The sequence below is a fragment of the Pelodiscus sinensis genome, chromosome 9 (assembly GCF_052426305.1).
Source record: "Pelodiscus sinensis isolate ZL-2025 chromosome 9, ASM5242630v1, whole genome shotgun sequence".
NCBI classification, from domain to species: Eukaryota; Metazoa; Chordata; order Testudines; family Trionychidae; genus Pelodiscus; species Pelodiscus sinensis.
In genome coordinates this window covers 13,653,285-13,678,653 of record NC_143060.1, presented here as the reverse complement: position 1 = coordinate 13,678,653, position 25,369 = coordinate 13,653,285, and the positions used below count along the sequence as shown (strand labels likewise).

Sequence of the window (25,369 nt, the reverse complement as noted above, 5' to 3'; positions counted from 1 at the left end):
ATGCCACATTACCTCTCCCACACAAAAAAACAGACCCTCCCAAGTAGGGAAAGTCTTCCCTTTGGTCAAAGAACTGAAGTATCACGCAGATGCCTCCAGGGGGCAGTGTTGCTCCGAACTTCTAACGTGAGCCCATGGTGAAGTCTCATGTTCTCAGGATGTCTCCCCCACCTCCCCCCAGCTCTCCATCCTTTTCCTCCTCCCATCCCCAGTGCCAAATGTCAGCCTCAGGAGGAATTAGCCAACACAAAAGCCCTGGGGAGGAGAAGAGAGAGCTGGGACTACAGAACAGAAGTGTCAGGGTCTCCGGCAGGGCATTACACTTCCCAGCTTCCCTCTGCCCATCACACACTTAGGGAAGTCTAGTTTCCACCTTTCCAGATATTTGTTCTTCCTCCGTTCTCTCTGCTCCCTTTGCAGCTTAATGGGCAACAAAAATAGCATTGACCCACCAATGCAGCTGAGTGATTTTGCTCTTTCCTTGCACACAGACAGAAAAAGGTATTACTACACTAAACCCCCCCCCCCCGGGGGGTCAAAAAACAGCCACAGACCTCTTGAGACAGTTACTGGACCGAGAGCTAGAGATGGTTAGAATTGGATTTGAAATGTATTGCAATACAACCCTTTTTAAATGGGGAAGCTGCCTTAGAACTGGTCCCAGAGCGAAGGAGTTTCCATGCAAGAGGAAACAGGATTTGGCAACTGTGCACAAAGATTTGCAAGCAGCCCCCAGTTGGGCAGGGTAAGCCAGGGTATCTTTGCGCTTGAGATTCTTCTAACCCCGCCCGGAGCAGCGGGGAGGGAGGGGGGGAGGGAGGGAAGGAACTTGCAATGTTTTTTATAATAATTAAAGAGAGGAAGGGAGGTGGACAAGAGCACGTAAGTTGTGCATCTGATCACCGAGGAGAACTGAAACCCACCACACCAAGCCCCACACACGTTTAATTGAAACCATCTCTGCAGTGGGAAAAGCCAGACCCTTTTCCTGTGTCCTATGAAGTCATAATAAGTAACATGCAAAAGGAGGTGGGAGTGGGGGTAGAGGAAAGGGTATTTGGGATAAAATGCCGCGGACAGTGGGTCACAGTTTTGATACTATGGTTACTTGATCTGACCAAAACAGGCAGGAGAGCAGCGGCGACAACAACAATAGAAGCAGCAGCAGAGGAAATTCCTTCCGGGATGGACAAAGCAGAGGGAGGAGGGTTCCATGGATGGAACGCTGAGACACAGGGTTCCGCCAATCAGCAACCAGCAGCCAGCAGTTTCAAGATGCCCCTTCTCCCCTTCCTCCCCCCCCTTCCCTGCTCTACACAAGAATTGCGGAGACGTTTCCCTACACACGTCTGTGTAACCCTGAGAGTGCTGCTGCAGTAGAGATTTCTAACCTTCTATACACACACACACACACACACACACACAGCATTGCTCAGCTGCACAAGTTGGAATGTTTTAAAGGGCATGGATTTCTCCCAACCATTTGGTTTTACTTTATTTAAAATCATGGTTTTGCAACAGTATGGAGGAGAAGGGGTGAGAAAGAACCACAAGTTTGGCCATCTCTAGCTTGAGGGGTTATTATATAATAAGCTGTTTATTGATATTGTCAGGCTTTGCCAAGGCACCAACAGCACAGATGACTTTGCTCCATCCAAGGACAAAAACAAAACCAAAAAAAACCCATCAGTCTTCAAAAAAAAAAAAAAAAATTATATATATATATGAAAATGAATCGGCAGAAATGTGAAGTTACAGAAAGTGAGCTCATCCCTTCCACATATTTTAAGGGAATTATCCCACTAGCTGATAACTTCAAGAAATGGAAAGATGAACTCTCAAAACAGACTTGGTCTTTCACATACATCACTGCTATTTTAGACAAATGGTTAGGGATCAGCTAGGATTAGAGAATTCATGGAGTCATACATAACCAAAAAGGAACTTGTTTGGGATGGGGAAGGAGGACAAAAATCCAATGTATTCTAAACCTGATATGGGACATAGAAGATAGTAGTAGTAAACGTATCTAATATCTGTACAGTGAACTTAGTGTGCAACTCACTGTTTTCATAATGGGGTATCCCCAGTTCTTAATAAATTAATGAAGAGAATTAATTATGCATTACAGTATCTGCAAGCAGACTGCCAAGTTCTTGTTGCATCTCTAGGTGCTCCATAAAAAACCCTTTGTATAATAAACCTTTTTTGGGGGGGGAGGTCTCAAAAACTTCAAGGGCCATATGTTTTCCAAGAAGAGAGAAACAGAAAACAAATAAGATCTTTAATTCAATCCCCAGTCTAGAAACTGGTCGAAACAAAAGTGTGCGTGTGCCTAAGAAGGAGCTGGATACTTTGATACGTTATTGGTGGCTTGTTTTAACACACACTAACGTTCCTAAGGCTATATATGCAGCTGCTGTAGTAAACAGGAAACTAGCTGTAGCATAACAGGCAGTTTTATGCTTGCTTCTTTCAGCCTATTGACAGACTTAGGGGTTCCAATTTGGCTGTAAAAATATTTCCCTTTGGAGCCCAATCCTTGTATAGCCAGGTCTTCCACTGAAGTTAATTTGCTCCAACAGGCATTTCAGATAGTCAAGAAATGTTAGTACCTCCACTATATGCCCCATGTCAAAAAACCTCCAATTTATTTTTTTAATGGAACAGGTAATTAACCACTGAAACCGATCATAATTCTGCAGCACTTGGAATCTGCACATCAAAACTGGAAGTCTTTCTAAAAGAGTTGGTCTAGTTTCAACCCCTAAAATATTGGCCTTGAAACAGGAATTTGGGGGTGAAATTTTATGGCCAGTATCAGGCAGGAGATTGATCTAGATGAGTGTAATGATCCCTTCTGGCCTTAAAAGACAGAAAACAAACAGAGAATTCTACCTGCAAGGCCAAAAATGGGGTGACTGTTCTTTACAACACTTCAAGAGGATTGTTGCTGATTCACGTTAGGTGGACTTGCAACACAAATTTGCTGGTAGCAGCTTCTTGGAGCAGTTGAGTCTCATTTGGGTTGTACTTATTCTTGACATTTCCTTAGTTTCTTTTTTCAGTGTTAGGAATCCCTCATTAAGGCAAGAATCTGTGCTGGAGTTGTGGGAAACCAGTGTCCATCATCAGATAGATTTTTCCCCCCCACTCTTCCCAATTCATTAGCCATTTTTAAAACTAGAGTAATTTGGGATATTAAACACAATATTTGAAACGTATCACTCATGCATTTGTATTTATTTCTCTTGCTTTATTGTGTATGACAGCAGCAGCCATTTTTGGGTGTGTGTTTTGGGCGGGGGAATCTAAAGAATCTCTGGTTTGTTTCACAAAAGTTACAATATATATTGTAACGGGTATTAAACACCCTCCCTGAGCTAACTATGGGCAGTAAAGACATACCACAATTAAACAGAGGATGGTTGGATGGTTTAGGGATTAACAAAGACTTAAGGAAGTTTTTTGCCACTGGATCAAATCTAGCTAAGGTCAGTTTTGCTGCCAACCCAATACTGCTTAGTGGCTTGCTTGAAATGAACAGGTTTTTTTTCCACCCCAGACCACCCGTTCCCAGTGAGCTACTGTTCCTATGAGACACCATAAGAAGCGAAGACCGACTGAGCATGGAATCTGAGCTATCTTCATTCTTCACCCAGAGGCATTTGCCCTCAAATAAGAAGCGAGGTTCCGAGACCGGATAGTATATAGTTGCCACTCTTACCTGTGCCCTGGGTTGTGCCTTCACACTGGCAGTAGATTCCTCCTAACCCACAGCCACACACCACATGTTCACATGGATAAAAAATTCCAGCCATTAAAAAAAAAAAAAAAAAAAAAAAAAAAGGTAGACTTCAACCTCTCCAGACACTGTCTGGAATGGTTCCTTACAGTTACTTCATTTAAATGCAATCCATGCAGAGTGTTCTCCACTGCCACTGATGTGTGGAAATCTCAAAGAACCAAGAATATTTTCTTCCCAGCAACTGGTCTGAGTAAATCCTTATTAAAATAGCAGCAATTTGGATATCAGATTACAGATCCAAGATAACTGAAAAAAAAAAATCCACCTACATCCTATATATTTCCAAATGAGAAAGCACCATTAGAATTTGAAAACAGTTTGTTAAAATCCAATCATACCGCAAAGTAAGGGGCTTAGAGACCCAATGACATGAACACAATTTCACTCATCAGTGGGAGAAAGCACAAAGGCCTGAACATTTAGCTCTGTATGAGACGTTACATTACATGCTAACCTGCTACAGCACATCAGTCGATTACAACATCTAACCCACAGGAAGCAATCCCTTAGCCATCTCACTAACAAATAAAAGAGATCAGGAGAGGGGATTAAAACAACATGCAAAGCTCTATTTGTTTTTTGTTGGGGGAAGCAGCAGTTTGAGCAGGCAAGGGAAATTAGGAATCAAAGTTCTGAAGCCGCACCTGTCCATTAGGCCTTCCTGAAATGAAGCCAGAGAGCAGAGCAAAGCTAGATGGAGGGCAAACAGGAGGAATCTGAAGACAGGAAGCAGCAAGTGTTTGAGACTCATGTAACTTGAGTGCACCTCCCTTTGATTGTTCTTCCTCCCGAGATTCTAGCTCAGTGCTTTTTTCGTGATGGTACTGCCTGGTACGGAGTACCAGCGCCTCCAGTAAGAGCTCAACAACTTTTTCCCCTGGAGTACCGGCACTTAAAAAAAAAAAAAAAAAAAAAAAAAAAAGCACTGTTCTAGCTTAAAAACTTTTAAACCTAGCGACACCAACCCAACCAACTACCCTCCCCCAAAATCTTTGTGCACTGTACAGTTCTTCACAGCGCTGCTTCATTCTGGCCTGATACCACCAAAAGAGCCTTTCATTGATCTCATTGGAAGCTGGATCAGATCCTTTCAAGACAAGTGTGTCCAACTATCTCTCACACACGGTTTGGTTTCCTGCAAATCCAATCTACCTGTCATAGCTCGCCCGTCAACAAGGATTCATTCAGGAGGAGAAACATTGCCGACTGTGACACCAAACTTGGAGTTGCCATTCTGCAGCCAATAGAGTGCCATAGAACCTCTCTAAACTTAGCATATAGACCAAAGGAGCGAGAGCACTCAGATGTTGGGGGGGGGGGGGAAGTCACCCCCCCAAGGACTGCATGTGATCAAATCCTGGTGGAAATGCAGCTGGGTTGAGGGAAGAATGCTGTCCTCTGTGTACCTACCATCATTTGCAGACATGGTATTACTAGAAACCCCCTTCCATCACTGTGGTCTGCATCTGCACTACAGGGCTATTCTTGCCTAGCTACAGCACTGTAGCTGTGCTGCTATAGACCCCGCAGTATAGACAGAGCCTGCATCCGCTATTAAAATTCCTTTTACTGATTAAGGAAACTGCAGAGGTTTGGTTTTTGTTTAAAATGCCTTCTCTAGTTTGCAGCAGAAGTCTAATGGTTTCCACACCCTTAAAAAAAACAAAAAAAATGCATAGGTTAGGAATGTAAAAGGTTAACTGGTAAGCCTCACCCTTACCAAGTGAGGCTTACCAGTTCTGATTAACCAGTAGGGACTGGAGCAGCTCCCTGCTCTCCGTGGCAGGACCCACCAGAGCAGCCCCTGTCCGTGGTGGGCCAAGCCACCCCCCTGCCACAGGTTACGCATTGGCTCCCAAGGAGCTTTGCTGTGGACTCTGTAGTATAAACATTTATTTAACTTTTTGCTGCAGAGTCCACAGGGTTTGGATTTTTAGCAGCTACATGGTTACATTTTAAAAATGCATTTTTACAGCCCTAGAAGAAGTCAGGGTTGTCATGCTAGTAGCATCCAGTTTTTTTTATGTGTATTCTTTTTATAAAGAGCAAGCAAATTCAGTGTCATCTAAGAGACGAGAACAATCCTACTGTGCAACCTGCAGTCCAATCAGTAAAATTAAACCCATCCTTTCTGTAAAGCAAGATCCTGTGGGAAGAAAATTTGAGCTTTTGGTATCAGGTCTTTTAGAGGAAGGAAAATACCTGGACACTGATTATATATAGGGCTTACAGAAAATAAAGAGCTACAAATTCATCCCAAATAAGTCACCATGGAGATTTGCACTGGTAATATGTAACAAGTTCCCCATGTAAAAGAACACAGGGTTGAGAGATACACAGCACAAAATTGCCCCTTCTAAGTACAAGGTCTGCTCTTAATTCTCCACCAGGAAGCTTCAGCATTTTACAGGTCATCCCTGGTCTTTCTGTGGCCTGTTTACCTTCTGGCACATGTAATCTATGGGGATTTCTCACCCCACCCTTTCCATCAGTGAAGTCACTAGAACCATAAACAGAGACCTTCCCATGATATTGTCTGAGAGCAGGCTAAAAACAGAAACTATATATCACTGATTGTTATAAAGTCTCCAACCTAAGAGCCAAAGGTAACATTATTCTTATCAACAAAATCAAGAGCTTTTATTCCCTTTTAACAGGGATTCTCTGCAGTGATAAAGCAGCTGAAGGATACAGGCTTCCGTATCAATGCCTTGGCTGGCCTGCACATGGACAGCTGCTCCATGCGGAGGGGCTTTCCCAGAACGTTGGGCGTGATGTTCAGTGCATGGAAGCTTAGCGAGGTGGTGAACTGCCAGGACTCCTTTTGCACCCACAACCTGCTATGGAATGACAACCTGTGCCAAGAGGGATCTTGCTGTTCAGAGGTTGGGTGCTTGCTGGCTTAGAGTGTGAATACTCCCTGATTCACAACCTCCAAGACAGCAAAGTGATCTATGCCCCATTGGGCCAGAACAGGGGAACGAACGGGAGACCAGCATGGAGTTGCAGACACTCTGTTTCTAACACGTCACATGCCGAGCAAGCCTGGCTACACAATTAGGATTTCCAGCTGCTACAAGACTCTCACGGACTCCAATCCGCATTGGATCAGGCAGCGTGGCAACTTTTTTTTTTCCTTGCCAGTAAACAAGACAACCTGGGCAAGGTGTGAGGTGCCAACAGTGTTGCAACAAAACAGAAAACAAGCCGCCCAGTCCCTAGATATGTAGAGAACGTTACTGTTTCCTTAAAGGGACAGGGAAGTGTTTTCTAAAGAAAGTGAAAAGCAAAAGGTGCAAGGTAAAATACACCATGTAGCCGGGGGGGAGGCCACTCCACCTTCAGCTGCGGAGAAGCCGGCCGGAGAAGGAATAAAGCAACAGCAGTCAGGTGCACTGCCAGTCCCACCTCACTAAACTGAGCCCAAACTGGGAGCGGAAGAGCAGTGGTTCTCCTCCAAGCTCCACCTCCTGCCTAAGTCTCAGCAATTGGAGGGGACAGCCACTCACAGTAGAATATATTCTGAATTGCACACCCATACCTGTTGGGCTGGGCTTCTTGGGTCGGCCCTCTGTCCCTCTGCTGTGCCCACTGGCAGAACTAGATTAAGACCTGGGCGTGACAGCCACATGTCCAGGTTGCTGCACAGTGTCAAGATACACAGGTGCGTGCACACTCCCAGAAAATTAGCTAACGAGTCCGTGACATTTTCTTGGCTTCAGCATTCCCAGTGGCATGTCCTGAAAAGAGCGGGGAAATACCACAACTGTCAAACTACACACCTTGCTCCCCCAGCTGTTGAATAGCCACATCTCTCCCACCCCAGACAGCTGATGGTTAATTAACTCGAAGATAACCCAGAGGTTAAAGTTGGACCCATTTAGTAGGGTCCAGTGCTCTTGAGGGGCAAGAGTGATCCTAGGTCCTCAATATGTCAACTGAGCGAGATTAAGCATCCTCTAGGTTCACCCACAGAGCATCATGTAAGGTTCGAATAGAAATCTGTATCACGCTGCTCATCATAACAATTGCAAAGTTTCCATGTGGGTGTTGTAGGAGGAGTTATGTATATGCACCAAAATATGTTCTTAAAGTCTCTGACTAAGACCTGGTCACCAGACAGGTGAAAGGCTGGTTTTCTTTCAGACAAGAAGTGTTTATTAAGCATCGTATGCTCACATCGCCTTACACCTTAACACAGATTGTGAGATTGTTCAAAGAGGAAATTTGCCGGAAGAAGAGAACCGGCTGAGAAGAGCCTTGGTTACAAGGAAGGCCAATTTGATGGCATAACTAATAGCTATGGAGGTATGTGCTCATCTTTCACCAAGGAAGTAAACCGACAGTGGATTTGCTTCATGAACAAGGATCTCAGCCAGGCTTGGTTGAAAATACTAGAAAAAAAAAAAAAACATACGGGCGAGAAACGTCTTCAGATAGAAGGATAACTGGCTGGGTTTCAGTTCTAGGATGCACGTTAGGATTGTTCCGCTTCATCTGGAATGGAAAAGGAGCTGGACTCAAGCCCATTTTCCCCCCGTAACTGACACAGCAAGCCCAGAAGCGCTGGGCCTATGAACTGCCAAGAGTAGAGTTGCCAAGGCTCAGTCCTGGCACAAATTAATCCCTGTATGAAACCTTTCATCCAGGTTATTCTTAGGAATGTCCGCGTGCAGTCGACTACACCCTCAACCAATAAGCCTGGGTTTAAATCGGTTAATCCTATCGATTGCACAGAAGTAGCAAGGGGGAGGGAGGCAAGAGCCAGCTCCCCACAAGCACTGGATCCCAAACCCCGTCCCACACTCCCACACTGCTGCCACCATTAGAGGCAGCAGCACAGGCGGGGATGGGCAGGAAGGAGAGGCTGCCACAGAGAATCCTCTGTCCATGGGAAGCACAGGCTCACCGAACAGAGGCTGCACTGTGGGATGCCAGCACAGCCTCTGTCTGCTGCGAGCTTGAGCCCCACCACAGACAGGGGCTGCTCCCGCCCCACGCTGCTGATATAGAGGCAGCAACACAGTGTGGCAGGGGGCTACCAGGGAGTGGGGTCAGGAGCACACTGGCTGCTGGCCCTGCCTCAGGGACTATCAACACTAGATTTGATGTGGTTAAACGATTATTAAAATTAATCGATATTTGACATCCTGAGTTATTTTAATTTCTTCTTTCTTTCTTTCCATCCCACAAGTACTTGAATTTAAAAAGGAAGATTCCTTTTGTTTTACAGTTGAACCCAAGTGCTGTATGCATTACAGAAGCAGTGCAGTCTCTTTAAATGTGAAACTGGCAAACTGTGGCACACTGTTCCTTGGGGAGCAGGGCATCTGGGATTTCTGAGGGTATCTAGTGATCAGGGGCAGGACACCACAGGGGACACCTTGAAGGACTCATGGGCGAGGGTTCATCTACTCTCAATCTGCAAGGCAGGGCTGGGTAACTCGGGGAGCTGACAGGCTGGTTGGACGAAGGAGCAAACACCTGGCTAGCACGTCCCAGATTCCCTCACTCTGAACACAAGTGGTAACAAGGTAGCTCACACCCCTAGAAAGTGTCATAGCAAGCCAACCCCTTTTCTGGGGCAAGGGGAGAGCGGAGTTAATATAATATAGGTAAGAAGCAACTCCATTGGGATATACTACTATAGTATGCAAATCTGAGGGCTTGTCTACACTGGCACATTATTCCACTGCAATGGGACTTCTCAGCAAAAACATCCAGTTTTGGAGACAAAAACTTCAGTGCAACTTTTGTCACTAGGTTGTTTATTCACACAGGTAAGTTAGGCTGACGCAGCCTCACAACCGGGAGTAGGTCACGGCTCAGATAACAAGATCTCCCTCCCCAAAAAATGCCACAAAAAGGACCTTCACCCATAAGGAAGAAATGTGTTATGAGAGAGCGTGGGTGCCATTGCCTCCTCGTGACACATATTCGTGGGTGGACAAGTAGCTCTGGGCTACACCTAATATTTCCTCTCTCTCCAGGGTCTAAAGAACAGCCCTCCCTGGCCTCCATCCCACAAGTACTTGAATTTCTAGTGAGCTGTTAAAAACATGCAGCAGTCAAACTAATTCAAGGTCAGATGATCTGCTGGCATGAAGGGAACATGTGGGTGACAAAAACACAGCTTGAATGCTCTGAATGTTAAAAACCAACCCATTTCTATCACATTGTAGCAGCGAAGGCAGTTGGGTTTCTTCACGCTGCAAAGACAGGTTATTTCATAATTTCTACCATAAACTGCAGGTCGTAAAGTGTCTCCAATGAAACAGTGGAGCAGAGACGTGGATCATCTGTCCAAATAAATCACTTTATGGGACCCACATCCAGGCTGAGTTAGCAATAAACTCTTCCTTGTGCCTTTGAAATACAACCTTGCTCAGCTGTGGCCTCCTTACATCTAACAAAGCTTCAGAAATATCCAAAGGGCAGTGCAGATACAAAAGCAACAGATATTAACTTGTTCCTGATCTACCAAAGAGTGTCTTCCCTACCGCTTGGTCTCTCTCCCTTCAGCCATTTGCCACCGAGGTCCTTTTGAAAAGAACTGATCCGTTTTTTCTCTCATGCTCGCTTATCCTGTTTTCCTCCACCCTCCCTTGGCTTCACTGTGTAGTAATTAACGGGGACACCCCAGGGAGCGATAGAACAGGCCATTCCTAAACATTTACAGAGTTTAGGAATGAGGAACTCCTGGAAGCGAAGTGGTCATTGAGCTCTAAGTGGGAGCTGTATTTAGTCCTACACTTCTACAATAGCACCAGTCTGGCTCCTCCCCAGGATTTCATCCCAAGAAATGCTTGGGATAGTGACTTTAAAAGTTCACAACCATCATAATCTGTTTGGGGACTTTCAGAGAGAAAACCGATACCAAGCTTGGTCCAGGCAAGTATCACATTTGGAGGAAGGATTACAATGGGGGGGGGGGGGGTGTTTCCTATTTCACATAACTGGTGAGATTTGGGTTTTGGAATGAGGGGAATCTCATATAAAAGTCTCAGAGGCGTAGTCGGGTTAGTCTGTAACTAAAAACAACGAGTAGTTCTGTGGCACTTGAGAGAATCAAGTTCACGTTTTTCTTGGTTTTCTCTCAGCAAGAACAACCTTTGTGATCCCTGGCATGAGACTCGATGGGTTCTCCTCCTCCACAGTGTGCAGCATGAGAAGTAAGGCACAGGAAACCTGCCTCATTCCGGCATTGCTGCATGACTAAGGTATGATGGTGGTTTGCCCAACACAGCTCCAGCCTCAGTGGGCTTGCCCCAAGTAAGCACCCAGAAGCATGGATGATTAGACAGTCCTCAGTTGAACAGCTTGGCTGAGAAATTCAACCACAAGCCAGCCCTCCTACTGAATGCACACACAAGTATGCCCCAAAAGACCAGCTGTGCCATAGCTTGCAGTGGACCCTGTAGCTGGTTATGTAAGGCTACTGCAACCCACACACTTACTGGTTCACAGTCCCATTTGGTGGCACATACATCACTTGCAGAGAGAATGCGAGAGCTCTACCGCCTTAGCTGAGAAGCAGCTGGCTTTTAGCTCAAGCTGCGTAGAGGCTCATGCACTATGCTCCCAGGTTCGGTTCTGCCTCTCGGCGTTACACTAACTTTCGGGAAGCAGTTTTGTTTCACATCTAGACCAGCTGCCTTTTTTTTTTTTTTTTATTTAACCACATTTGCAGATCTCTCAATCATCCCTTCAAAGTAGGAAGAACTGAAAGATTTGCAAATACTGAGATTTTTGAAGTGTAAGTGGAGAACTGTCGGGCTCTCAAACTCATAAGTTTTAGGTCAGTGATGGACAACCTGCAGCCCGTCGGGGTCCTTTGTGTGGCCCACGAGATGCTGTGTTTATTGTTGCCCCTGCACAAGGCTGCCAGATTCTGCTGGTTTCTGTCTCCTACCCTGTGACGGCGCGCAGGCACCCCGCCACTAGAGAGACACCCTCCAGAGCGCCGGACGGAGAGGAGGAACGGACCCTCTGGCAGGACGAGGAGCAGGAGGGGCAACCCCCACGCGGGAGACGCCAGACCCCCCAACCAGGGGAAGAGCAGCCAGCAGCCGAGCGAGGGGCTGAAGCAGCGTCTCCTAGGGAAATAGACGGCGTCCCAGCAGGAGACACTGAAGACACAGGTACCCAGGGTTGAGCAAAGGGGAGGGAGTGGTAGGAAGTAGCCCAGGGCGGGCTGCGCCCACGCGGTTGCAGAGTTACGGAGCAGAATCCCTCTTCAGCCTTAAAGGGTCGATGTTCCCTGACCCTTAGGGCCCTGTGCTGGGACCTGGAGGTGAGGGTGGGCCCGGGTCCCCCTACCCTATTCCCCCCTTCCGTGAGAGTGGACAGAATCCGCCAGGAACGAACCAGAATCGTGCCGAGTGGAGCGGCCGGACTGCGACTTAACACCCCAAAACCCCAAAGAAGGACCCTTGGACCAGAATGGTGAACCCGAGGGGCCCACGGGGTAGACTGAATCCCAGAAGAGAGGTGGGAAGGTCTGAAGAACCAGCATAGGGGCAGGCACGCCCAGGGGACAGGGAGGTGCTGGGCGAGAGCATTGGCTCCCAGCATCCCCTCTGGTCTCCCCCCCAGTGGGCTGGAGAAAAAAGGGTGGCGTTGCCTTGAGAGGGGGCTCCCTCCTCCCGAGACGGGAGAGGGTAAAAGGGGCACCCGCGGTGCACCTCCTGACTGTTAGAGAAAAGAAACTGCCCCCCCCCCCCCCCCCCCAGTAAAAAACTTTGGCCAGGCCGCTCTTGCTATAGTGGGCTGCAGTATTCCTTGAGAGAAACCGGCCGCACCCTTCCTGCATACCATTGCCTTTAGAAAAAGGGAAGGTGTGAAAAGGGGAAAATAGCCTCAGACTCTCCCACCCGTCACCTTGGCATGAGAACTGCAGGGCTTACCTGGTCGCATGAAACCTGCACAGTTTCAGCCCAACCACTGGGACACAGACCCCCCCCCCCCACACACACACACACACACACTTGGTGACCAATGGGCCATATATGGTAATATGCAAGCGCAGGAAAGCGATGTGCAGATTTGGGGATAAATACCCATCGCACAGTTCGCTCTAGGAGGTCTTTGCAACACACGTACCACCGTGTGCGTGCCTTCTCGTATACTTCAAAGCGCTGCCGGCCTGATCAACTGACCAGCCACCTCCCCCGACTCTCGGGCGTAACCAAGGCCTTCACAACCAAACCGATCTCTTGGAAATGTTCCGTGTGCTGTGTAAGTTGGTACGGATGATTTGATTTTCTTTGTTGTATAAGCTTAGTGTTGTAGTTGTTTTGGGTAGTACATAGAGTTTGTAGTTATCACTCTTATTTAATTAGTGTAGCTGGATATTGTTAGAATAGCGACTATTCCCCTTGCCATTCCCATCCTTATATCTCTGACACGTTTTACTAGAAATCGTAGAATATAATAAATACTGTAAATTCATTATTAACACGGTCTATTAAAAATCTTAGAATAAATACTATAAATTCATCACTGTCATAAATAAATATCCTTTATTTGCTAAAACTGTTCACCTGGTTCTGTCATTCCCCCCTTGGGTATGCATCATCAGACCTGTGATTCTCACGACACTGACATACCCCCAGTAGGGGAAAAAAAAAAAAATCTATTCAAAGTGACAATCACAAAACCAGGGCACAGGAAGCAAGGTGTGTGCTTGATTGCACACAGCATTGTGAGAGCCGTGTGTTCCCTTTGCATCCAATCAAAGTGCTGCTACAGTTCAGTGGCACACCCCACAAATTCTAGGTACTCAGCCAGAGTTAGCAAAACTACCCTATCCCGAGAGACAGATTTGTTGATGACAATCTTGCAGCCCACTGAGTCTGGGAGAGAGACCTCCATATCACAGGGAGTCCTTGGCAGACACCCATGGAGATACCTTTACACGGAACAGGCCCGTGAGGGCTTGTGGAGCAGCAAGACACAAGTCCAGGTGAGAAAGTGCATTGCTGCCCAGCCAGACCCCTTAAGCCCCTAGCTGTGGGGGCTTGCCAGGCATGTGCAGATAAAGAAAGGGTTCCCTGAGCAAGTCAGGCTGAATCTAATCAGCTGCCAGTTGTGTGGGGGGGTGTGGGGGAGACCAAAACCCAAGTCTACAAAGAATGGAGAAATGAACCTTTGCCTCCAAAGCTTTGTTTTGGCCTCCCCCCATCCCAACCAGGAATGTGTCTGCAGTTCACTTCTGCCTCTTGGAGCCTCTCTCTCAAGCTCCAGCCACATGGTCTGGTTCCAGGGATGCCTGGGGATACATTACTTCATCTGCACTTCAAAGAGAAACCCAGGGCACCAAGTCAGAGCCCCAGCCATTAGCTCAACCTAGCTGCATAGCTCGGAGCCCAGGCTCTGGCCCAAACCAGCTCCCGTTAGCCCTCCAGCCTGGGTCAACTGCCCCAGGCCCAGACTGGCCTGGGTGCTGTGGGTTTGCATTGCAGTGTTCGGGTGCGCGCACACGCACAAACACACACTCCCCCTATCTAGTGTTTTGATTGACCTTTCTTATGTCCCAATCATTTACATCAACCCTGTCTCCTTCCTTGCAGTCTTCACCTTCACTTCAATCCACTCCTGCCTTCCTTACCTGCTTCTCCCCTGCCCTATCCCTAAACCCACTGCCTTTCCACACCCCCTCTGCCTTCACTCTCTCCCATTTAGCCGATCCCCTCCTCCATGCTCCCCCACCCCCAAATCATGGGTGTAGCATGCCATCTGCTGCCCTCACACTGTCTGCTTCGCTTTAGTCTGTCCCTTCCACCACCCCGTCAATCTGGTCTGGTTAGAGTCCAAGCCTTTCAAGGCAGGGGCTCAGAGCCTAGCACAAGGGAGCCCCCTTTCTCATTTGTCCTTACACAATGAAGAGGATGAACACCAGCAGGCACTGATGCTCAGAATACATGTTCCCTCTTACTTTTTCTGTCCATGTGTAGAATAAATTTTTGTGCACCAAGGCATGTGCAGATGTGCACCACCAGTGTTAAAAAAAAAAAAACCTAGTTGTGGGCACTCTACTCATCAGCTGGGTGGCATCTGAATTTCTCCTAGGCAGCCACACAAGTGCACAGCTTACAGAAACACTGATTTCAGGAACCTTCTTCATGTTTATAATGTGATGAATGTGCACTACTGTAAAAACCCAGTGGAGACAATGCAGTAAAACAGTGCCATGTAATCCAGGCACAGTGAAACACAGGTGGAGTGCACGGAGGGTTGTGTTGACCTCTCCTAGCTACCCTGCAGTAGAGACTGCCTGAACCTTTACCTTATCTAGGATTTTACAATGAGGTAGCCAGTGTGCATTAGTTACCTCACTAACACGCTGCACATTTTTGGACAATCAACATACAATCTTGGTCTCTTCTGAATATTTTGGGAGCCATTTTGCATGCACCCCACCCCTACCTACCAAAGCAAGAATGTAGAGTGAAAGTGCATTCAACTGAGCAACAATCTTAAGAAACTGCTCGGGTCCCCTTTAGCAGAATTCCAACCCACTATAATTAGTCAGCTAGCGGTGTGCAGGTGCACCCCATGAACACAAAAACAGTTCACTTTCCCAGGGACTAGTACAGACAGACCCACACCAGGTCATCAAATCCCGAGCTAGAGGTATTTGATCTGCAGTTCAGATTCAGACCCACAATACTGGTGAAGATAGGTTTAAGATATTGAGATCAAGTCATTTTTAAAATACTCTTAGTTTAATTTAAAACATTGTCAAGACTTCTGAACCTTCCCCCATGTCTTCGGTTCACTCTTGGTATTTCAGATACAGCAAAAACCAGCCTCATCCCTTTCATTCCTTGGTTCTCAGGGTATGTCTATACTCCAGAGTTTTTCCAAAAAAACAGCTGTTTTTCTGGGGAAACGACACGTCCACACTGCTATTGCATTCTTTCAACAGAAAGTCAAAAGAATGGAGGGGTTTTCCCAACAACGGTAAACCTCTTTCTACGAGGAAAATGACTTTTTTCAAACAAGCTTTTTTGGAAATAGGCATGTGTGGATGCAGAAGAGTGGTTTTTTGAAAGAAGTGGCATCCAGGAAAAAGCACAGGTGCCCTGGTGGCCACTCCATCCACAGTAATCAGACCTGAAATGCGAGATAACATCCAATCAATGTGGACACTATCTTTTGAAAAAGAGGATCACTTTTTCATTACTCTTTTGCTGTGTAGACGCTCCCTTTTGAAAAAAGTTTTCAGAAGATCTCTTCCGGAAAAGCCTTTTCTGAAAGAAGCCTGCATTCTAGACATAGCCTCAGTACTGCAGGTGTAACCCCCACGCCTACTGGGTGTGGTGTATTGTCTCCTCTAGTGGCACCCAGACCACTTACACAGAGAATGAGTCAGCCTGCTGCAGGAGCTGAAGACTGTTAGCCAAGGCTGTACAGCAGACTCATTCTCTCTGTACGTGGTCTGGCAGCCACTAGGAGACAATACACCACACCCAGGTGGTGTGTGGGTTAAACAGGGAAGTGTTTGAATGCAAACCAAAATCTGGGCTTATATTGAAAGGTTTGAAGAACGATCACAAGGCTTGTATTCTTTTAAAGATAGGGTCTAAGTGAATGATCCATTAGGGAAACTGCCTAGTAACAACACAAGATTTAAGTAAAAAACCCACTTGACCCCAAACAGTTTGGGGGGGGGGGGGCGGAAGTGTGTGTGTGTTTACCAATTTCCTTTCACAGCATTAGAAGCTCACTACTATGCAGCAAATCCAAGTAGGAAAGTAGGTCCTGTTTCCATCCCCATCACAGACTCAGGTTACATTGGGCAAGTCATTTCACTCTGCCTTAAGTTTACCCAGCTGCAAAATACTCAGCTGCCTCCCAAGGCTGTAGGAGAGACTTACTGTCCGTGGAGTTCCTTGGATGAAACAGGCATTCCATCGGACGCTTACATTATGTATTTGTATGCCTCCGGGGAACAAAGGAGCCAATCTACATTCTGCTGCTGGCGAAGATAAGCACAGCGCCTGTCATGGTCACAGAGCTGGCTTTGCCTCTGCCCTGGAGTGCACCCCCTTCCATTGTCAGGTTTCATGTGGTCACCCCTCTCAGGGTGGAATTCTGCAACGCTCCCACCGCTAGAGCAGGAGTCTCCAACCTTTTTAACCAGGAGATCACTTTTTGAATTGAAGTGTAATCCGAGATCTACCTCAAACCCAAATACCCTTGCCCCAACCTCCTTCCCGCCCCTTCTCCGAGCCCCTGCCCCTGCTCACCCCATCCTCCCTCACTTTCACTAGGCAGGGGCAGCGGGTTGGGGTGCAGGTTCTGATCTTGGATTAAGGGACTTGGAGAGCAAGGGGGGCTCTGAGCTGAGCTCGGGGCAGGCAGTTGGGGTAGCAGAGGGGGTTCTAGATGCAGGCTCTGGGAGGGTGTTTGGATGCAGGGGGGTTCGGGCGGAGCTTAGGGTGCAGGAGGGGGGTTCATGACTGAGGTAGGGTTTCAGGACAGGGTACCGCTCATCTGAGGTGGCTTCTGGGTGGTGGTGCAGTGGGGCTAAGGCAGACTCTCCCCCGCCCTGGCTCTGCACCACTCTCAAAAACAGCCAACAAACTCCCTCCCAAGCTCTGTCATGCTCCCCGCCCTGCTCTGTGGAGATAGAATACAGGATGGGAGGTGGGCACCTTGACATCAACGCCCCTTCCCTGCCAGGAGGCTCCTGGGAGTCAGAGGCTCCAAGCCAAACCAGTCAGCATCAACTGTCAGAGGCTCCAAGATCTACCAGTAGATCCCGATCGACTGGGTGGTGACCGCTGATCTAGGTTGTGAATCAGTTGTGCGTTCCCAGCAGGTCCAACTGCCGTCAGCGCCTCCTTGCTCTTGCTTTTGAGACACGAAGTGTTGGCAAACAGAGCACCCGAAAACCCTGTTTGAACCCCAGTACTGGAGTTCACCATATGGGGAACTAAGCTCAAGAGAAAAGGATTTTTAAAGCCCAGTTGTCTCAATGCTCATCTATCTTCCCTAGGGCTGACCATACCCACCTCCATGTTATCCTAGGTGGGCCTCGCTTCTTCAGAACCCCCAGCAGGAGGTGCTGTCTCTCCCAACTGCACCGCCACAGTTACCACCCCCTCTGCAGGGAGTCCTGGCCCTTTCTTAGTTCTCAGCCTAGGTCCCGCTCATCAAAACCCATCAGGAGGCTGCAGGTTGAGCCAGATGTCTCAGAGCCAATGGCTTTGCCATTGTCTCATAACAGGTGTTCATTAAGGGTTGGTGTGCCCTGTGCTAGAATTTTCCCCTTCCCGCTTGCTTTTCCAGGCAGCCTGCTATTCAACTCAACCAGTCTCCACACAGTAGCCATCCCCACATGCAGTATTTGTAAATATCAGAGTAGCTGGATAGAGATAAAGGTAGGGGAGGAAAAAAATCTTTCATTGGACCAACTTACCTTAGTGAGAGACACAAGCTTTCAAGCCTCTCTTACGTGTTGTTCCTAATGGGATAAATAAGGTTACCTGAAGTACAGCTTGAAAGCTTCTCTCTCACCAAGCAAAGTTGGTCCAATAGAAGGTATTCTCACTCCCAGCTTGCCTCTAATATAGCTACCAGGGCAGCACCGTGCTCACTACACTGCATCACACCAACTCTCAGCCAAAAGCGGTACTAGCTCATGGATTTGTTGTGAGTACTGAGAGAGTCAATGGTTTTCTGAAAAGCCTGGCTCTGGAGGCAAGCAAGGACATGAATATCTCAGCTTCCATTCAGTAAGTGAGATTCCAGCCCTCATGGTTGTAGAAAGAAAAAAAAAAAAAAAAAAAAAAAAAAAAGAAGCTTGAAATGTGACCCAAGGGAATGCTAGATGCTCAAGCCCCAGACGGCAAACTTGATTTTTTGGAGCCTGACTCATGCCTGGAGTTGGTAATACTACAACCCGCAGCAGGGCTCAGGGTGGTATTTCTTGGAAACAGCTGGGCACGGAAGAGTCAAGACCATTGCAATCCATATGCTCCCTCCATTGACTATCACACTAACGTTTTTCCAAACTAGGGGGCCATTCCTCAGTTTCTGTTTGTAACCAGCCCTTCCCCGTAGGAACAGACAGTGTGTTTAGCAAAATCACATTTGCCTACCTATGCACCTCATGATTGGGGAGATGATGCCCTCTGTGCAGAAGGGAGTTAATGGTCACATCCCCAATTTACAAAGAAGGAAAGCAATCGCCTTCCTATAGTGCTACATTAGCCTGATCCAGCTACAAATGCCGTTCGGCTGAGAAGTGCAGACAGAAAGGGTCCGGAGGGAGGGAATCTGTCCCCAGTGGCTCACAGCTGTCACTTGCCAAGTTTAGCTGCAGTATTTTTAAAAAGCAGCCCACGTTCTTTTCCTCTCTGCCAGTCCCACATGCTCGGCCTGGGCTTGGACTCAAGCCTGGCTCTTTCTGTCTTGCCCATCAGCGGGGAAGCTTCTGCAGAAGCAAGTTAGATAGCTGGAGGAGAGCAGAACTGGAGCAGTTCACCAACTCCCTGCCACAGAGTCAAGCCGAGGGAATAGCCACCTCCTTCTTCCACATCTGCTGCACTAATTGGACCAAAAAGTCTCTTTTATCACAAGTGCCAGAGGCCAGCACCCTCAGGAAGCAGGAGAAGTCTTCCCTACATGGTGGGGGGTGGCCAAAACAAAGCCAAGATCTTTCTAGTGTCCATCATGAAAGACTTTCAGAATTCCCCTTGAAACCAACGCCTGAGCTCAAGCAGCGGAATCACAGAACTAGAAGGAACCTTGAGGTCATCAAGTCCAGGCCCCTGAAATCGCGGCAGGGCCAAGCACTGTCTAGACTAGTGGTGGGCAACCTGCGGTCTACGCGCAGCTTGCCTGGGGCTCCACTGTCAGCCTGCAGACCCTCTGGCTGTCCCCTCCACTCCCCATCTCTCATGCCAATTCATGGCATTCCAGCCCGGGGGGGGGGGGGGGGGGGAGGGGGGAAGCAGGTAAGTGTAGGGCTCCGGTGTCCCATGCGCAACAACCATGTAGGGGAGGGTAGGCAGACAGGGAGGCCACAAGGGAAACCCCAGTGAAGTGCTGCAGCCCCACTGAAGTGAAGGAGGGTCACTCATTCAGCCCACCCATTATTCCTGGTTGCCCATCCCTGATCTAGACCACACTGACAGGTATTTATCTAATCTGCTCTTAAAAATTTCCAAGTGATGGAGATTCCACCACCTCCCTGGGCAATTTATTCCAGGATTTAACCACCCTGACAGGAAGTTTTTTCTAATATCCAACCTAAATCTCTCTTGAAGCAATGGGTATAAACTGCAGCTTGTCCTATCCTCCAAGGTTAAGATGATGATTTCCCCCCCCCCCCCACCTGCCTCCTTTTCAATACTTGAAAAGTGTTATGTCCCCCCTCTCAGTCTTCTCTTTTCCAGACTAAACAAACCCAGTTCTTTCAGTCTTCCCTCCTGTCTCATGTTCTCTAGACCTTTAATCATTTTTGTTGCTCTTCTCTGGACCTTCTCCAATTTCACCACATGTTTCCTGAAGTGTGGAGCCCAGCTGAGGCCTAATCAGGGCATGTCTACACTAGCCCCCTAGTTCGAACTAGGAAGGCTAATGTAGGCATTCGAAGTTGCAAATGAAGCCCGGGATTTAAATATCTCAGGCTTCATTTGCATGTTCCCGGGCGCCGCCATTTTTAAATGTCCCTTAGTCCGAACTCTGTGCCCACGGCTATACGCAGCACAGAGTAGGTAGTTCAAATTAGGGGTGTATCAGTAGTTCGAATTAAAGATCCTAATTCCAACTACCTACTCTGTGCCGCGTGTAGCCGCGGGCATGGAGTTCAGACTAAGGGACATTTAAAAATGGCGGCGCCCGGGAAGATGCAAATGAAGTCCGGGATATTTAAATCCCGGGCTTCATTTGCAACTTCGAATGCCTGCATTAGCCTTCCTAGTTTGAACTAGGGGGCTAGTATAGACATACCCTTACTTCCCATGTCCCTGCTTTCAACACTCCTGTTAATACATCCCAGAATGATGGTTTTTTTGCACACTGGCTCATTTAACTCACTGTGACCTCCCCCCCCCAGATCTCTTTCCACAGTGCTTCTAGACAATCATTTCCCATTTCATAGGTGTGAAGCTGATTGTTCCTACCAGACTGGAGTACTTAGCATTTGTTCTTGTAGAATTTCCTCCTACTTGCCTCAGACCATTTCTCCAGATCATTTTGAATTATAACCGCACCCTGCAAAGCACTTGCAGCCCCTCCCACCTGAAGAGACACTTGGCTCTCACCTCCCCAATAGTACATTCAGCAGGCTAGTGCGTTTATTGGGATAGTGTCCCTTTAAAAGAGGGCTAACAGCAGGATTTTTGAGCATGGAAGGCGAAATGCAAGTTCTTGTCTCCTATGATTGTACAATGGGTGTGTCAGTCACAGAGTTACCCCAGGCTAGTCCTGCCCTGAAGCACCAAATAAGCCAGGAAGGACACTTGGAGCCAAAGCATCAGCACACTAGAAGCAAAACTGAACAGGGTTTCGCCATCCCTCCCCCCCCCCCCCTTTACTTTCTCTATGGGGGAGGAGGGGGAGCATCCCATTAAAAAAAAAAAAAAAAAACAACAACAACAACAAACCATGTTGGGCCTCCGTAGCGCACAGCCGGCCAAAGGCTAAGTTGCATTAGACAACCTGTTTGGTAACTCCCTGGATTCTCCTCACTTTGGCTTGCTCACAAACGTATCCCTGTCCCAGTTTCACCCTGCCCCATTGTTCCCGCAGAGTCACTTCACCTGGTCTTCCTTTAACTCCACACAACCTTTGACGCTCACAGGCAGGAGGAAAAACCCTTCCTGCCCAGAAAGCTGAACCTGTAGCTCTAAGTAGCAGCAGAATGGCCATACGTGTGGCTCCAACCAAGAACCTTTTGAAGACGTTCCCAAGCAGAGCTTGGGAACCCCATTAGTGTTGGTCTGGGAGCTTGGAATACAAACCTAACTACTCTCTGGTGTGGTTGCCAGGGTGCTCCGCTCACAACACCGGGAGAGACATAAGAACATAAGACTGGCTACACTGGGTCAGACCAAAGGTCCACCAAGCCCAGTACCCAGTTGTTAGAGAAAACAAACTGCCCCCCAGTAAAAAAGTTTGGCCAGGCCGCTCTTGACTCCTTGAGAGAAACCGGCCTCACCCTTCCTGCATACCATTGCCTTTAGAAAAGGGGAAGGTGTGAAAAGGGGAAAATAGCCTCAGACTCTCCCACCCGTCACCTTGGCATAAGAACTGCAGGGCTTACCTGGTCGCATGAAACCTGCACAGTTTCAGCCCAACCCCTAGGACACAGACCCCCCCCACTTGGTGACCAATGGGCCATATATGGTAATATGCAAGCGCAGGAAAGCGATGTGCAGATTTGGGGATCAATACCCATCGCACAGTTTGCTCTAGGAGGTCTTCGCAACACACGTACCACCGTGCGCGTGCCTTCTCGTATACTTCAAAGCGCTGCCGGCCTGATCAACCGACCAACCACCTCCCCCGACTCTCGGGCGTAACCAAGGCCTTCACAACCGAACCGATATCTGTGAAATGTTCCGTGTGCTGTGTAAGTTGGTATGTATGATTTGATTTTTTCCTGTTGTATAAGCTTAGTGTTGTAGTTGTTTTTGGGTAGTACATAAGAGTTTGTAGTTATCACTGTTATTTAATTACTGTAGCTGGATAGTTTAAGATAAGAGACTATTCCCCTTGCCATTCCCATCCTTATATCTCTGACACGTTTTACTAGAAGCCATAGAATATAATAAATACTGTAAATTCATTATTAACACGGTCTATTAAAAATCTTAGAATAAATACTATAAACTCACCACTGTCATAAATAAATAATTTTTATTTGATAAAACTGTCCACCTGGTTCTGTCCTTCCCCCCTTGGGTATTCATCATTGGACCTGTGATTCTCGCGACACCAGTCTGCCGACAGAGGCCAATGCCAGGTGTCCCAGAGGGAGTGAACTAAACAGATAATGGTCAAGCGATCTCTTCTCCTGCCATGCATCTCCACCCTCTGACAAACAGAGGTTAGGGACACCATTCCTTACCCATACTGGCTAATAGACATTAATGGACCTAACCTCCATGAATTTATCTAGTTCTCTTTTAAACTCTGTTATAGTCCTAGCCTTCATAACCTCCTCAGGCAAGGAGTTCCACAGGTTGACTGTGCTCTGTTTAAAGAATTTCTTCCTTTTATTTGTTTTAAACCTGCTGCCTATTAATTTCATTTGGTGGCCCCTAGTTCTTATATTATGGGAACAAGTAAATAACTTTTCCATATTCAATTTCTCCACACCGCTCATGATTTTATATACTTCTATCATATCCCCCCTTAGTCTCCTCTTTTCCAAGCCGAAAAGTCCTAGTCTCTTTATTGTCTCCTCATATGGGACCTGTTCCAAACCCCTAATCATTTTAGCTGCCCTTCTCTGAACCTTTTCTAATGCCAGTATATCTTTGAGATAGAGACCGCATCTGTATGCAGTATTCAAGATGTGGGCCTACCATGGATTTATATAAGGACAATAAGATAGTCTCTGTCTCATTCTCCATCCTTTTTAAAAAATGATTCCTAACATCTGGTTTGCTTTTTGGACTGCCACCGTACACTGCTAGTTGCTGTGTTCATTTCCTCGTCTCTTCTAGAAGTCCTGAGGTCAATACAATGGACTGAGAGCCCAGCCGCTCTGCCACAGATGTGCTTTGTGGCCTTGGGCAAGTCACTTAGCACAGGTCTCCACTATTGGTGGGAGTGAACCTCCCCACCCAGGTACACAGACTTGCACCAACAGAGCTCAAGTGAGCACTAAAAGTGGCCGCATCCCACATAAATACTGCAGCATAGGCTGGAGAACCCAAGCCACAATGTCTGTCCTGCTGTCTCTGGCAGGCTAGCTCGAACCACACTAGTACCACTTGGTTTTTTCAGGGGGGGGGGGGGAAGCGGGCAGCAGTGTAGATGTGCCATTAGCCTCTACCGAGCAAAAACCACAGCATGCAAAGGGGAAAGATGCCATCTACTTCCCTGTGGCAAAGAGCAGTTTTGTAACGGACCTTTGTACAGTGCATCCAGTTCCTTGGATAGGAGGCCGCATGGCAGAGAACAGAGCAATAACATTGTTCAGGAAAGCGTGGCACTACGGGAGACATTCCCTTTGTCATTTACTAGTGCGATGCACGGGGGAATTGAAGCCTCAACCGGAGTACAGCGAATGGTATAGCCGAGAGAGAAGTCATGGTCAACTGTACCGCAGCCCTATGGTTCGGGTCATCCGTACCGCAACCCTGTGTCCCAGTGAGCCATGACTGTTCTCTTCCAAAGTAACGCCAAATGCTTATTCATGACTGTCTCCCTCTGCTTTCCCAGGGAGCTGGTTTCCTCCAGGCACCACCCAGACCTCCGGGCAGAGCTATGACAGTTCACAGCAGCAGCAGCACTGCCAATCTCATATTTACAATAAGGAAAACTTAAAAAAAAAAAAAAAAAAGACACACAGATCAGAACCACGTTGAGCAGTGCAGAGCCCCATCCTCGCTGCAAACATGGGTACAGCACACATAGCGCAAGCATCAGTGAGCTGCGCCCCATCACACTTCCTGCGAAGGGGAGAGCCAGGAGTTCAGCAATCACTCCTCCCCCATTCAGTCCCTCTCTGGGGAAACTGAGTCAGGTGTATAAACTGGACAGACAGCAACTCGAGCGGAGATCCCTGCTGCTTATTTTACAGCCACTGCAATAAATGGACATGACGGCATGGGGCCAGATCTGGGTTAGTGACCAGAGGTGAAAAACTCCTGAACCTTTCCATCAACTGTAGAAGTCTTGCTTTATTCCAAGTGCGCCTAGTGCAGAGGAAGAGACACAGCCCAGGCTAACAGGTCAAGTGCGGCTTGGGAACTCCACTGACCTGCTGCATCACTTTTCCTCTCTGCACCCACTTCCTCTCCCACCACTAGGCCAGCCTGTCTATTTCTGGTTACACACCTCTGACCGCAGGTGGCTGCGGCATACACAAGCCTAGCCAAGCCAGCGCTTGCTGGAAATAGCAGCATGCCCACAGCAGCTGCCAAGCACAACCCTGCCTGTACCCTGGGCTACAGACTCAGCTGGCCAGCCTGGCTTCACAGCCATGGTTAGCCACCCAGCAGTCAGGGGTTTTTTTGCCCCTTGCTGAAGCTAGTTAATGCGGCTTCCCAGGGTTCGGAAAGGCTCCGAGACTCACTAGGATGCCAGCAAGGATGATCTCTGATGGGGACACACCATGTTTTCTTGATATGGTAAACAGGAGATGCCTTAGTGTTAGGACTCCCCTGTCACGTGGGGGCAAACCTGGTTCTCTCGCTCTCAAAAAAAAGCCCCTAGTCCTAAAGCCTGCTGTAGTCAAAGAAGAACAAGCCCTGCCTAGAGGCCACTCATCCTTAGGGATTTCTCCTTGAAAGCAAGACACTCCCGCCCACTCAATAAGTAGGCAGCAAACTCTGGCACATCCTTTTCCAAGCCCGGAGCCTAGAAGTCAGC

General features: G+C 47.7%; 1 protein-coding gene across 1 annotated transcript in view; it reads right to left on the bottom strand.

Moving 5' to 3' along the window:
- Positions 1-25,369, bottom strand: part of ACOT11 (acyl-CoA thioesterase 11) — a 124,070-nt gene that overhangs the window by 85,291 nt on the left and 13,410 nt on the right. The gene's annotated exons all lie outside the window — the stretch shown is intronic.